The 14,460-nt window shown below is 42.1% G+C and overlaps 1 long non-coding RNA gene across 1 annotated transcript in view; it reads left to right on the top strand.

Moving 5' to 3' along the window:
* Positions 1-14,460, top strand: part of LOC138283208 (uncharacterized) — a 245,106-nt gene that overhangs the window by 57,985 nt on the left and 172,661 nt on the right. Inside the window, exon 4 of the long non-coding RNA XR_011201129.1 lies at positions 853-998. This is a non-coding gene — a long non-coding RNA (uncharacterized lncRNA). The remainder of the gene's footprint in view (positions 1-852; positions 999-14,460) is intronic.

The following is a 14,460-nucleotide window of genomic DNA, read 5'->3' as shown; positions in this document are numbered from 1 at the left end:
GTTTTTCTGGAGTTATATTTGCATTGCCATTTAAAAAAAACCGAATATCACCAATACCAGAGGTCAACACATCCAGTAGATTAGTTGGCCAGTCAACCGGAATAATATGCAATAGTGATGAGAACTCCGCTCCGGGGTCAGCTGCTTCTCATTTCATTGCTCATAAGAGGCACTTGAAATGTAGCATTAATATTGCTTTAGCATCTGAGGAGTCTCCCGCTAATTTGTGGGAATGTAATGTTCTTTTAATCACTTGCTGTAATATTTTGATGAAATGAGCTTACTTTGACCTTGGTTCTCTTAACTTTTAAAAAATGTTGATGACATGCATTTGTTATTAGAAACTTGGGAAGAAGTTCATGTTACTGAAGTTGTAGAATACGGTACTTGAAGACTGTCCCTAATTTGTGAAAAATATCCAATATTGTTTTTTTTCGGAGCCCAACACTGATGCTGCCGAATGCCAGGGTGCTGAATACCAAAACAGCCTAGTTTTGATGCCACCTCTTGCCTCTTTCTTCCAGCACCCTACACTTCCCGTCTCATGTCTTCATCCCATCCAAGCACATTCATTTTGACCCCCGATTTCCCCTTTGCCATGGTTTTCCCATCTTCCTCTACTTCCTTCCTTTTCTGTTTTTGTTTCTCTTGCTCAGAGTCAAAGTGTGAAGATGAGACATAAGGTGCAGCTTCCTGCTCATGTTAAGCACTGTCTGAAGAGATAACTGTAGTGACTAGCATGTAATGGAATGTAGTAGAAACGTAGAATCTAGAATGTAGTGATGTGGGGGATGAGAAGGGTGGAGGAGAATGTTGTGATTCATTCTTCATCTATTTTTCTCAAAAAACAAGGACCTTGAAGGATTTCGTGGACCAGATCGTGAGGTTTATTTTCTGTTTTGCATACGGTTTTGGGTGTTAATCCTGACATCGAATACTGAATACCTAAACTGAAGTCTGAAAACCGGAGGACTTACTTGGACTGCATCTTTTAAATGGTCAGTGCGCGCTCGCTGTCATTGCAGCTTTCCTCACGTGCTGCGACGTTTCTGTAACGGCTGCTGTTGCTGGGTGCTGGTTTGTTTGCCGTGCAGCTCATTTCTTTGGATGTAAGCGTTGTAGACGCACGGCACGTTTTAAGCATGTGTAGATGCTCAGCATATTTCAAACAAGCCCACCACCTATGAAAACAAGTTTTTTTTTTTTTGCCAGGCTTGTTATTTGCAGCGGACATCTTGAAGCACTCAAACCTATGCGGAAGTAAATACTGCCTTTACAATATGGGTGTTTGTTTTTACTGTAAATAAACAAGTTATTTTTATTATTTTTGTTGAATGGTGAGTACCTCAAGTGAGTACAGGAATATATGCAGTGACACATTACTTACAAATTATATTTTTTGTTGTTGTTTTTTTTTTATACTGGAAGAACATGTCGACTAATGGGGACCCACCTAGTGGTGGCTTGGCACAACTACATTTGAATTCACCAAAATAATTTTTGGCAAGTTCAGGAGAGCCAGTGGTGCAGTGGAGTGAGTGGAAGGAATATTTCCTAAACTATTTGGATAACCTGGAGGATTGCAATGGTCCACTCACACCAGAAAGAAAAAAAGGATTCTCATGTATTGCTTAGGACCAGAAGGCTTACATATTTACAATCAACTACAAAAAGAAGATAGAGGAAGCGGAGATGGTGATGTTTTCACAAATGCTATGCAGCATCTTGAAGAACATTTTTCACCAGCTGTATGCATTGCAGTTACATGCCATGCGTTTTTTTCAAAGAAAGCAGGAAAAGCATCAGAACATTGATGACTATGTTTCCCCCTTAAAGAAGTTAGCAAGATAATGTAGATTTGGAAATTTGCATGATGAATTAGTACAAGACCAGATAGTTAACACTAAGAACAAAGCTATACAAGAAAGGATGTGGGTAGAAGGGAAGCAAATCTTAATGTCATTATTGTAATGGTAAAAAAAAAAGAATTATCAGATCATTGCACTAAAGCCACTTTAGCACAAGAAAAAAGTAATGTAGAAATGGTAAATAGGGTTTCAGAAGGAAGAAAAAAGCATAAGCCTACTGGAGGACCAAGCCTGCTTAAGCCTGATGTTAAAAAAAGGGAAAAAAGGGAGACAACATAAGTCAAGTTAGAAGTTTTAATACCATTAATGGAAGTTGTTATCCATGTGGTAGCACGTTTCATTCAGAGAGATTTGAAAAGTGCCCAGCGAAAAATGCAAAGTTTATTGAGTGTGGCATAGTTGGACATTTTGCCAGAGTTTGTAAATAGAAGTTCAAGAAGAGTTGTGACAAGAAGGTTGCATGTGTGAAAGAAAGGGATGAAGGAGTCAGCAGGGGAGAGTGAGGAAGCTGATAAAAGGGTCATATACAAAAGAAGTACTAAAGTAGTGTTGAATATAGCCAGTGCTTAATTTGTGAATTAAAAGGTGCAGGTCTTGAAAGCCCCCCTCTTAAATATGTGGCTGCTGCAATTAAACGTGCGAGAACGGCGTAATCCTGAAGCCATTTTGGGCCTCTCCAATACATATAAAGCCACTCCCTGCCCCTTCATCGCACTCTTGCAGCATTCTGCTTTCTCCCTTTGTGACGCTTTTTCGTTTTTCCCTTCCTCGTTTTTCCCATATGGGTCTTTTGCTCGCAGCAAATGCTTGAGGCAGAAGGGTAAGCCCCGGCCCTCAAAAATAAGTGCTGGTGCTCAGCACCGGAAACAACAAGCACAAATTAAGCACTGAATATAGCTGAAGGAAAAAGTACTAAGCCGTTGTATTAGGTATCATTTAGAGGAGTATCTTTACAAGTTGATGCTGATTCAGGTTCTCCATTCACCATTATATCAGAGAATATATGGCATAATGTGTTCATTAACAAGTTAGGAGAGCATCTAGAATCCCCAGATATTTCCCCAGAAAAATATAGAATAGATATAGTAGGGTTCAGAGAGCTAGTTTTTAAACTTCTAAGAACAGGGAGGCAGTAGATAAACTGTATGTGGCCAAACATGGACCTTCCATTTTAGGTTGGAAGGATCAAACATTGTTGAATATAATTTTGGACCCCAATAGCACAGAACAAGTCTTAGTTGCATGTGAGGAAGAAGATACTAAAGCGTGGGTTTTCCAAGACTTTCCTAGAGTTTTTAAAGAAGGTATTGGGAGACTCAAAGGTTTCACTCATACCATTCGGCTGAAGGAAGGAGCCACACAAAAAAAATCATAAGGCTATGAATATTCCTTTAATAGTAAGAGAGGAAGTAAAAAAGAATTAGAGAAGTTGCTTAAACTTGATATAATTGAAACTGTGGAAGCGTCCGAATGGGTTTCACCTATAGTGGTAGCTCGGAAATCGAATGGAAAAGTTTGTTTATGTGTTGATTTGAGGTGGTCAAACAATAACATCATTGTGGATCAATTTCTATCACCTAGGAGCGATGAGATGTTATCATTAACTAGGCAAGCCAAGTGGTTCTCCACATTAGACTTGTCTGCGGCTTACCACCAAGTAGTTCTAGAGCGTAGCAGTAGACATCTTACAACGTTTTGTACATTTGGATGTTTCCAGTTCAAGCGCCTGCCGTTTGGTTTAGCATCAGCGGCAGCAGTATTTCAGAGAATGATGACACAACTATTTGGGCATATACCTGAAGTAACTTTCTTTCAGGATGACATCTTAGTAATGGGAAAACACAGAAAACAACATGATGACATTTTAAGGAAAGTTTTATCCATTTTGGAAGGAAAAGGCTTAACAGCAGAAAGTAGTAAGAGTAAGTTTGCTCAGAAGAGTGTTACATATTTAGATCATGAAATTAACCAAGGAGGAATTCAACCTAAAAACAAATTAATTGAAGCCATTGTAAATGTACCCTTTCCTAGATCGAAGGATGATCCTTTTTAGGTTTAGCAGACTTTTACTCAAAGTTTGTAGAATATTTTTCTCACAAAACACGTGAAATTAGGTTATTATTGAAGAACAAAGGAAAGTTTGTATGGAGTGATAATTGTCAAAAATGTTTTGAAGGTATAAAAACGGCAATTGTAAAGGCTCTACTTTTGCAGGGTTTTAACCCGGAGGCACAAGCAATCGTCACCACTGAGGCAAGCAGGAAGGGACTGGGTGGAGTTATAACGCAAAAGAACGCAAATGGAAAGGAATGCGTTGTTGCATTCGCTTCTCGATCGCTATCACTGAGTGTGGAGAAGTATTCTGTTACAGAAAGAGAGACATTGGCAGTTGTGTGGGCGCTGGGACATTTTTGCAAGTTTGTTTGGGGCAGGAAATGCATTGTAAGATCTGATCATAAACCACTTACTAAACGTTTGAGAGGGTCTGTCTAGAGTGTCTGCAAGAATTGCAAGGTTGTCTATGAGATTGCAAGATTTCCTTTATGAAATACGATATATACCAGGAACAAAAATGTCACTGCAGATTTTCTTAGCAGAATGTCGTTACCTTTGAAAGAACTAGACCAGGATCCCTGGAATGAGTGGTGTGTAGCTGGAATTTTCACAGATGGGGTTGGAACAAGTACACAAAAGGATGTATAGATGGAAGAGTGTGAGAAAGATGTAGTGTTGAAAGAAGTAAGAAACAAGATTGTGAATGGATGGGAAGAATGTGAAAAAGCAAAAATAAAAGAGGAATTGAAGGCATATTCGGAAGTAAGGGATGAACTGGGTGTTGAGGAAACGTTTGTATGTAGGAGTGGGAAAGTTATTCCTCCTTGTGGTGTTAGGCAAGGTTTGATAGTTATTGGCCATGAAGGACATTCAGGAATAACTAGTACAAAGAAAAGTATAAAGGAATTGTATTGGTGGCCTAAAGTTGATTTAGCTGTTGAAAGGTTTGTACGTAACTGTGTGGATTGTGAGACCAGTGACAAGACTCAGAAAACATTGACTCCACCTGTGTCGTCATTAGGGTGTCCAGATGTACTGTGGAAGGAATTTGCTTTGGATATAATGAGTCCCATTGCATGGAAGGGTGGTACATGCAAATACATAAAAGTTCTTGTGGATATGTTTTCTAGATAGATAGAAATGGAAGTAGTTCAAAGGATCAACACTAATGTTGTTATTGAGTTCTTAGAGGAAGTATTCATAAGAGAAGGGTTTACAATGGTGTACAGTTTAAGTCAGAAGAGATGAGGAATTTTGTGAAGTTGGCTGGTATATAGCAAAACATCACATCATTTTATCATCCTAGAGGTAATGCTGTAGTGGGAAGAGTAAATAGAGTTAATAAAAGTATTCTACAAATAGCTAACAAAGGAAATAAGAATTGGAAATATGAACTGAAGAAAATGCTATGGCCATACAGCTCAACACCTCATGAGTCTGTTGGGGAGAGTCCTTTTGGTTTAATGAGGGGTCGGGTACCTTTTTCCAAATTAAATCCAGGATGGATGTGAAAGAGGAAGCAATTGATTTGGAACACAGAGGATGTAAGGGAAAATGTTTTGAAGTCTCAGGAAAAGAATAACGTCTATTATGAAAGCCGAAAGAGGTGCATCTAAAGGCTGGACAATGGGTGAGTGTAAAATCTGTCAGGAAAGGGTGAGAGCAGATTCAGTGAACCTTAAAAGGATTAAAGCAGTCAAGAAAAATACAGTAGAATTGGAAGATGGGAATACATGTCACATGAGTCGTATTGCATTGGCTAGGAGGGCATGTGAAAATATAGAAAGTATGGAGGATATATACAAAGAGATTATATACAAAGATTCAAATATGACAAATATTGGTGGATTAATTTGGATCAGGAAAATAAAGAGAGCTATAGAACAGATGTAGAATTAGTTATGTCACAAAATGTGGAAGACAGGTCTGATAATTTTGGTGATAGTTGTGATGCAAGTAATAAGAAGAATGACAATATAAAAACGATGGGTGACGAAAGGAGCAAATTTGGAAGAATGTTGAAAAAAACGAAAAGGCTGGAAAACTTTCTGTGTGAATGATAGGTTAATGCTTTTCTGTTAAATTGTTTTTTTTTCTTTCTTAGTTGTTACGATGGGAGTAAATGGGGTTTGTTGAAGTAATTGCGAAAGAGTGCTTTTTTAGTATTAATGTTTATATAGATTATATTGGGTTTTTTTATGGTAGAAAAGGGGATGTGTAGTGACTAGCATGCAATGGTATGTAGTAGCAATATGGAACCTAGTATGTAGTGATGTGCGGAAAGAGAAGGGTCGGAGAGAATGTGATTTATTTTTCTAGAGGTGCATATCAATCAATCACTCAATCAGAGTTTATAGAGTGCAGCTACTCTCCAATTAGCGTCTCAAGGTGATGGGGGTGGTCTAGCGTGTACTGGAGGTGGACTAGAAAAGCCATGTCTTCAGTTCCATTGTGAAGCTGGGGAGGGAGGTGGTTTGTCTGATTTGGATGGGTAGGGTGTTCCAGGTGGTGGCGGTGAGGTAGGAGAAGAAGCGTCTGGTTTTCCTGATGCGTGGTACTTCTGCGAGAGAGACCTGGGCTGAGCATAGGGTCCTGTAGGGTATGTGGAAGTTGAGTCGCTGGTTAAGGTAGGCAGGTCCAGTGTTGTGGAGGGCTTTGTGTGTGTAGGTGAGGAGTTTGAAAGTGATTCCTTTGTCAATAGGAAGCCAGTGCAGTGTGCATAGGTGTTGTGGGATGTGGCAGTGTCTGGGTAGGTCGAGGATCAATCTGGCGGCAGAGTTCTGGATGTTTTTGCAATTTGTGGGGGAGTTTTTGTTGATTCTGGCATAGAGTGCATTGCCGTAGTCCAGTCTGCTAGTGATGAGGGCGTGTGTGATGGTCTTTCTATGCTCGAGGGGGATCCATTTGAAGGTCTTGCGGAGGGTGAGGGTGGAGGTGACTGCGTTGATCTGATGGTTCCTGCTGAGGTTGGGGTCCAGGATGATTCCGAGGTTGCGGGCATGGCTGACAGTGGTGGGTGGGTTTCCAAGGGTGGGTGGCCACCAGGAGTCGCTCCATGCGTTGGGGGCCCAGGATGAGTACCTCAGACTTGTTTGTGTTGAGTTGAAGGCAGCTATCTCTCATCCAGTTGGCGACTGCTTTCATGCCCTCGTGGAAGTTGTGTCTGGCCTTGTCTAGTTTGTTGGAGAGGGAGAGAATGGGTTGGGTGTCGTCTGCATAGGAGATTATGTTTATTCCGTAGCTTCTGACGATGGTGGCTAGCGGGCCATGTAGACGTTCTGCGAGGAAGGGGGCGAGTCTCCCTCATTGCGTTCTGCCGGAGAGGAAATACTGGATCCAGTCGAAGGCCTTGTCTCTAATGCCGGCTTCGTGGATTCTTCTTATCAGGGTGTGATGGGAGACTGTGTCGAACGCTGCCGTGAGGTCAAGTAGGATGAGTGCCGCCGTCTCTCCTTTGTCCAGTAGGGAGCGGATGTTGTCTGTTGCGGACAGGAGGGCTGTTTCGGTGCTGTGGTTTGACCTGAATCCAGACTGGGGGATGTTGAGGATGTTGTGGCTTTCTAAAAACGTGGTGAGTTGGCTGTTGACTGCTTTTTCTATGACTTTTGCAGGAAATGGAAGTAGGGAGATGGGCCTAAAGTGTTTGAGGTCGGTGGGGTCAGCCGATGGTTTCTTGAGGAGGGAGTTGATCTCGGCATGTTTCCAGTTGCCGGGGAAGGTGGCCGCAGCTAGTGAGCAGTTGATGGTGAGACAGAGCTTGGGGCCTATGGTGTCTGTAGCTCAGTTGAAGACGTGATGGGGGCTTGGGTCCATGGGGGCCTCGTAGTGGATGGACTTCATGGTTTTCAATGTATCTTCGGTGGAGAGGAGTGTCCAGGTGGAGATTGTGGGTTTGTTTGAGTTAATTGTTGGATGGGGGTTCGGCGCGTGGGTTGTCCTTGTTGAAACTGTCGTAGATGGTCTTGATTTTGTGGTGGAAGTAGGTGTTGAGTCTGTCGCATAGGTCCTGTGAGGGTGGGATATCCGTTGTCTCGCTGTTGGGTTGGGCGAACTCCTCGAAGAGTTCCTTGCTGTTGTGTAGTTGTGAGGAGATCCTGTCTTGGATAGCCTTCTTTCTGGTGTTTCTGATGAGTTGGTGGTGTGCAGTGGTGGAAGCTTTGAAGTTGCAGTGGGCTTCTGGGGATTTGGGACCAGATGTAGGAACCGTTTTGCATGTTGCAAACTACGAAAATCGCAGTTTGCGCCATGCAAAACGGCCATCGCGATGCTGATTCACATTTTGCGAGTTGGTACCGACTCGCAAAATGTGAATCCGACTCGCAAATAGGAATTCGCAGTTAACACCCACTTGAAGTGGGTGGTAACTCATTCGAAAACGGGAAGGGGTCCCTATGGGACCCCTTCCCCTTTGTGAATGTCGCTAAAAATATTTTTTCAGAGCAGGCAGTGGTCCAATGGACCACTGCCTGCTATGAAAAAATGAAACCAAATGGTTTCATTATTTTTTTGTATTGCAACTCGTTTTCCTTTAAGGAAAACGGGCTGCAATTAAAAAAAAAAAAAAAAAAAAAACTGCTTTATTAAAAAAGCAGTCACAGACATGGAGGTCTGCTGTCTCCAGCAGGCCACCATCCCTGTGAGTGCAGGGACTCGCTATGGGGTCGCAAAATGCGACCCACCTCATTAATATTAATGAGGTGGGTCTTTGCGACCCCATAGCGAGTCGCAGACGGTGTCTGAGACACCATTCTGCATCCGAGATTGCGACTCGGAAATTGCGAGTCGCACCGACTCGCAATTTCTGAGTCGCAATCTCGGACCTTTCTACATCTGGCCCTTAGTGTTTCTCCAGAGGCAGCGACAGGTGCGTCTTGATTCCTGGAGTTTGGGGGTGAACCAGCTGGCTCTCTTTGTGTGGGTGTGCATAAAGGCAGTTACAGCTCTGTATATATATCCTGTACAAATAAAGAAGGAATTAAGTAATCTGATCGCTGTGAGGATTTCCTACAATAACGTTATACATTCTTTCGATGGGCTCAGAAGTGAATTATCACAAATTGTAAAAGATAAGGGGTTGTTAAATTCTGAAAACACAGTACATTCACTAAATGTCAAGGGTCCATGTCTCATAAGAATGAAAAAAATGAAAATCTGCACCCTCAGCTGCATGGATACATACTTTCAAAAACATGTCTAAATCACAATCAACCATGTAAGATTGTATGTATTGTACAATCTATGCAAGGGATATTAGCTACCTGTGCAGTCAAAAGCACTTTTTCCCCCTATTGTTTTTCCTTCTACAAGAAAAATTATTTTTCCCATGGAGACTCCCTTTCCATCGCACCGCATCAGTCTTGGAGTGTGTTTCCTCCTCATTACCACCTTTGAAAGAGAGTTTATTCCTGCCACTTGCAAAATCTGTTGTGGGTGCGCCCACATTTTCAGGCCATTTCCACACCCATATGCCGATTCCCAGCCAAGTAAGACTCCTTAAAATGCAAAACAACATTTTAGGAATTGCAAACATTAGGTTTACCCTCATAGAAAAGGCTGTGTGCACCTGTAAGTTGAACTTGCACATTCAGATAGCATTCTGCCCAAGAAGTTCAACAAAGTAAAAACAAGGCAACGGGTTGAGTTAATTTACACATCCAGGATCTGGGATGACATCCTCATAACCATCAGGACTACGCCAATCCCGTAGCACACTATCTAAAACAGAACCTCCTAATCAAGAACATGCCCAGGACACAATACCTGTAACACATCATCACAAGCTGAATCAGATTCTTGTCTGTGAAGCTAACCCCAGAACAGTGTTGACAGTCTCCAGACTGCCAAAGGTTTCATAGAGCCCTACTATTGGCTATGTATATGCTAAACAAATGATGATAACGTATTGCGCCCACACCACAAACTTGGTCATCAAGAGGTAGATCCCATGATGTAGGGACGGGAGAAAGAATAAAGGGCAGTATAAAAACTATGAATTCATAAAATGGCAGATAATACGGGGACAAGCAAACAAGGATAAATGAAAGACTTCAAAACCTTCCTGGAAACATGGAATTGTGGGTTTTTATACTCTTTATACTGAGTTGACACTCATCCAACATATTTAAGACCACAACACACAGATATTAAATTGGATATGGAAAGGAGCTGAAAGTGACCAACTCACACATTACACTATGCTGGATTGTACAATCTTACAGTGATGGCTTGTGAGAACTGATGGAATTTGTTGTAAATAATGATTATTGTAAATGATACTTGAATTGATTGGTGCAGCAGCCCTGCCAAGTTTCCGGGGTCCATATGTGACTTGCTGCTTCAGTGCAGGTTTTTTCTTTGAATTCTAAGACTTGTAGTCTTGTTTATGCTATTATAAAAAAAGGACTACAAGTCCAAGAACTCAAAGAAAAGACCTAGGCTGGAGCAACTGATCAAGCATGGACTTGTGAAAAGGGGTGGCTATGATGCAGACCGGAGGCCCTGATGGATGGCAAGCTGAAATTGAATTGGTATCAGTCGACCAAGGCGTGACAGGTGCAGTAGGCAGACTAGAATTTGGGACATTTAAATTCGGGAGAGAGAGGCCTCAAGCTGGCTCCTGGGGTTTGACCACTGTTTATGCATATAAGGAGCACAGGATCAAATCAGAGATCAGTATACTCTATTCTATGTCGCAAAGGGCTGAGAAATTGGGTGTTAGTTGAAGGGGATGTGAGCCCTTCTCAAGCAACTGCCACAATCCTGGTCAGGGTGAACCTCAAACAGTCACTAAATTAACCTGTGCTCAACCCTCTGGTAGCTTGACACAAAAGCAGCCAAGCTTTACTTAGAGACGTGTAAGATATTTATACAGCACACAAACAGTAAAAAAGTGAAAAAACAAAACAAGAAAAATCCCTCACCAGTTTAGAAAAATGAGTACACTTTAATGAACTCACAATAATGCGACAAAATGTAGAGCTGTAGATATGCAATTTCAAAGATTTCAGATAAGTATAGCACATAAATGTACAAAGCGCCACTTGTGGTTATCTGGTCGCGCAAGACCGGGTAAAAGTCACAAATTCAGGCAGACCCCTATGGTGTGCAGGCCAGATCCAGGGACCATGTTAGTCCAGCTGAAAGAAATACCTTCTAAAGTCCAGGGCAAAGAGTTCCATTCGTGGTGGGGCTGTCACGAGGAGCAGGGAGGGTGTTGCAGTTGGTTGCTGCTGTAGCGTGGATAGCAGGCTAGAGCCGCGGACAGTCATCACTGTAGCACGAAAATGCTCTTGGGCGTTGTGGACGGTCGTTGCTGGAAATTTGTGTTGGTGGTCATCTCAGGCTGTGGATGCTATATCGCCAAGTGCAGATCTCGCTTTGCTGATTGTCACTGGCGCTCACTGTGTTGTGAATAGTTGGGTTAATTGAAGCTTCGCATTGGCAGTTGTCGTGAGCTGTAAAGATCTAGGCATTAACGGGCAATTTAAAATGGCACACACAGGCTGCACTGGCTGTGACGCTGCAAACTACTGCACCGTCTCTCTATCAGACCGCGTTCAGGCCGGCAGTCTGCATTTCAGAACGCCGGCACTGCCCCGGCCCGTTCTACTGTGTTCATTTTACTGCAGTGCGGTCCAGGAGGCACATTTTGTGCTCTGGGTCGCGCCGCAGTCTCTGCCATTCTCCCTGATTTTCTCTCTACTCACCTCCTTGGGTCTTTCCTCTTCTTTCTTTTTCTTTTTCTTCTGTCTTCATTTCTTCTTTCTTCTTGGTCTCCATATTGTCTTCTTCCTTGGTGTTCTTCTTCCCAGAATGCCTTTTTCCTTTTCCTTTTCTACTTGGTCTTTTTTCCTATTCATTTCTATATGGTCTTTCCCAATCCAAGATGGTGTCGTAATTTCTTCATGTTGTGTCACTTCCTGTTTTCTGGTATATAAGCACTGCAGTTCCTTTCTTACTTACGTTGCAAACACTCTTGTTTTGGTGGTGATCCTTGCTCCTGTTTTCTGTTTTTTCCGTGCTCCTGCTTCTTCTTACAAGATTATATTCTATTTTACCCTTTTCTCATTGTTTTTCGTCTTTTTCAGGAGTTCCTCTGGTAGAGTTTTTTTTCCCAATTTTGTTTTTTTTTCTCTGGGATTCCTTCTGGAGGGTACGGTCTGCCTTGGCATCTTTTCCAGTCAGCAGCACCATGGCTACTAGAAAGGGTCGCCCCTATCTTGGCCAGTCCCGAACCAGTAAAAGACAGGGTGTTCCTTCAAGTTCTTCAGCCTACGGTGGTAAAAGACGTTCAGACTGTGACAGATTGCAATGCCAAAAGAATCAGCGTTGCATGAAGACCATGGAGGGACCACAGGATGATGTAGTAGAAAATGCACAATCCATGCTCCATACTGTGCAACAACAAGCTCAAGAAACACAACAAATGCGGCAGAGAACACCACACTACGGAAAACCTTGTCTTCTCGACTTGTGGCTATACCTCCTGTGTCTACCTCAACACCTCAATATTCTGGAGATCCACATAAAGTAAAGGAATTTCTGGACTCTTTGACAGTCTTCTGTGCCTTTCGACTCTTACAATTCTCATCTGACAAAGCCAAGGTGGGTTATTTGTTCAGTGCCTTGTCTGGCCACACACTAGCTTGGACGACCCCCGTGGTCTCTGCTGAGGATCCTGTATTAGCTAATTATCCTGCCTTTCTTAAACTCTTTAAGCAGATGTTTGAACGACCCAGGTTGGAAGCAGCTGCTGAAGAAGCAGGATGTATTACAATACATAACCCAATTTAAACTTGGGTGGAATGCACTTTTTTAACCCCATTTCGCCGAGCATTTCGAGAAGAAAGAAAAGATTAATTGGTTAATTCTACTCAATTTAGATCTCTGAAAGAACTGATGGATCAAGAATTGAATACAGAGTATAGGTTGCAGGAATGTAAGATGGAAAAGCGAAAGACTCGCTTACAGTATCAGTCCAGATTACCCCGTTTCACAACCCGTCGTTCTTAAGAAGTCCATCTTGAGGCGAATAAGTCTACAGAAGAAGAACCCATGCAGGTAGATCTAGTCCGTGGCCCTTTATCTGACTCAGAAAGAGAGGATAGGCAATGAAAAAGTATTTGTCTATATTGTGGCAAAGCTGGTCACTTGACAGTACAGTGTTCCCAAAGTCAAGAATAGCAGGTTTTTGCTTTATTGGATTGTGGAGCCAGCGGTATATATTTGGATGAGACTTTGGCCAAAGAAAGAGGCATACCACGAGTTTGTAAAGAAATTCCGGAACAAGTCCACACAGTTGATGGGTCTCCTTTAACCTCAGAACCAGTGTTGGATTCTACACCCACTATTTGTCTGCGTTTTGGGAGACATCAGGAACACATTACCTTTGATCTAATATCCTCTCCAAATCATACCATGATATTAGGAATTCCCTGGTTAATTCGGCATAACCCATATATCAATTGGGAAACAAGAACAATATCTTTATCATCACAGTTTTGCCAACAGAACTGTTACCCCACGAACTCTTATTGGTCTCCAAAAGGTTTAATTTTTTCTTCCACAGATATGAGCTGCTCTATCAACATGATACAGAGAGTACCAAGTTGTTACCAAGAATACTGTGACGTATTCCAGAAGCCTTGCAAACCCATTTTACCTCCTCATCAGGTCTATGACTGCGCCATTCCCTTGATTCCGGGAGAAGTGGCTTCCCTTGGACGGATGTATTCATTGATTGAACAAGAAAATACAGTACTTAAAAAATACCTAGATGAAAATCTACAGAATGGTTAAATCGCCCCCTCTTCATCTCCTGCAGGGGCTCTTCTTTTCTTCGTTCCAAAGAAAATGATAGATCTGCGTCCCTGTGTTGACTTTTGCTGTCTTAATAAAATAACCATCAAGGATCGACATCTCTCACCCCTTATTAGAGATATATAGTTGACGCCATCCAAGGTGCCAAGAAGTTTACAAAATTGGATTTGGGGGGTGCCTATCATCTCTTACGTGTCAAGGAAGGAGATGAATGGAAAACAGCCTTTCGTACTCCATTTGGCCATTATGAATACCGAGTCATGCCTTTTGGTTTAACCAATGCACCCTCCATATTTCAACAATTCATGGACTATGTGTTTTCTGACTTATTGAAGCACACTGTGGTCATTTATCTAGACGACATTCTAGTATATTCTTGTATACCTGAACAGCATACTGAGTATGTACTTCAGGTTTTGGAAAGACTTAGACAGAATCAGCTATAGTGTAAACCTGAAAAATGTGAATTTAACAAGATTGAAGTACAGTATCTTGGATTCTGCATCAATCAGACTGGAATAGCTATGGATTCAGACAAAGTACAAGCCATTTTGGATTGGCCCTCTCCCTCTTCTGTTAAGGAAACCCAGTGCTTCCTAGGTCTCTCCAACTTCTATCGGCAATTCATACAAGACTTTGCCCATCAAGAAAGTTTTATTGCCCCGCCATCTGGGAGAAAATCTGAAGAAGGAATTTGTCTGGACTGACAGTGCTGAAA

Source organism: Pleurodeles waltl, chromosome 3_1, assembly GCF_031143425.1.
Source record: "Pleurodeles waltl isolate 20211129_DDA chromosome 3_1, aPleWal1.hap1.20221129, whole genome shotgun sequence".
NCBI classification, from domain to species: Eukaryota; Metazoa; Chordata; class Amphibia; order Caudata; family Salamandridae; genus Pleurodeles; species Pleurodeles waltl.
Note: the sequence above shows the minus strand (reverse complement) of the source record. Positions and strands in the feature narration are given on the sequence as shown.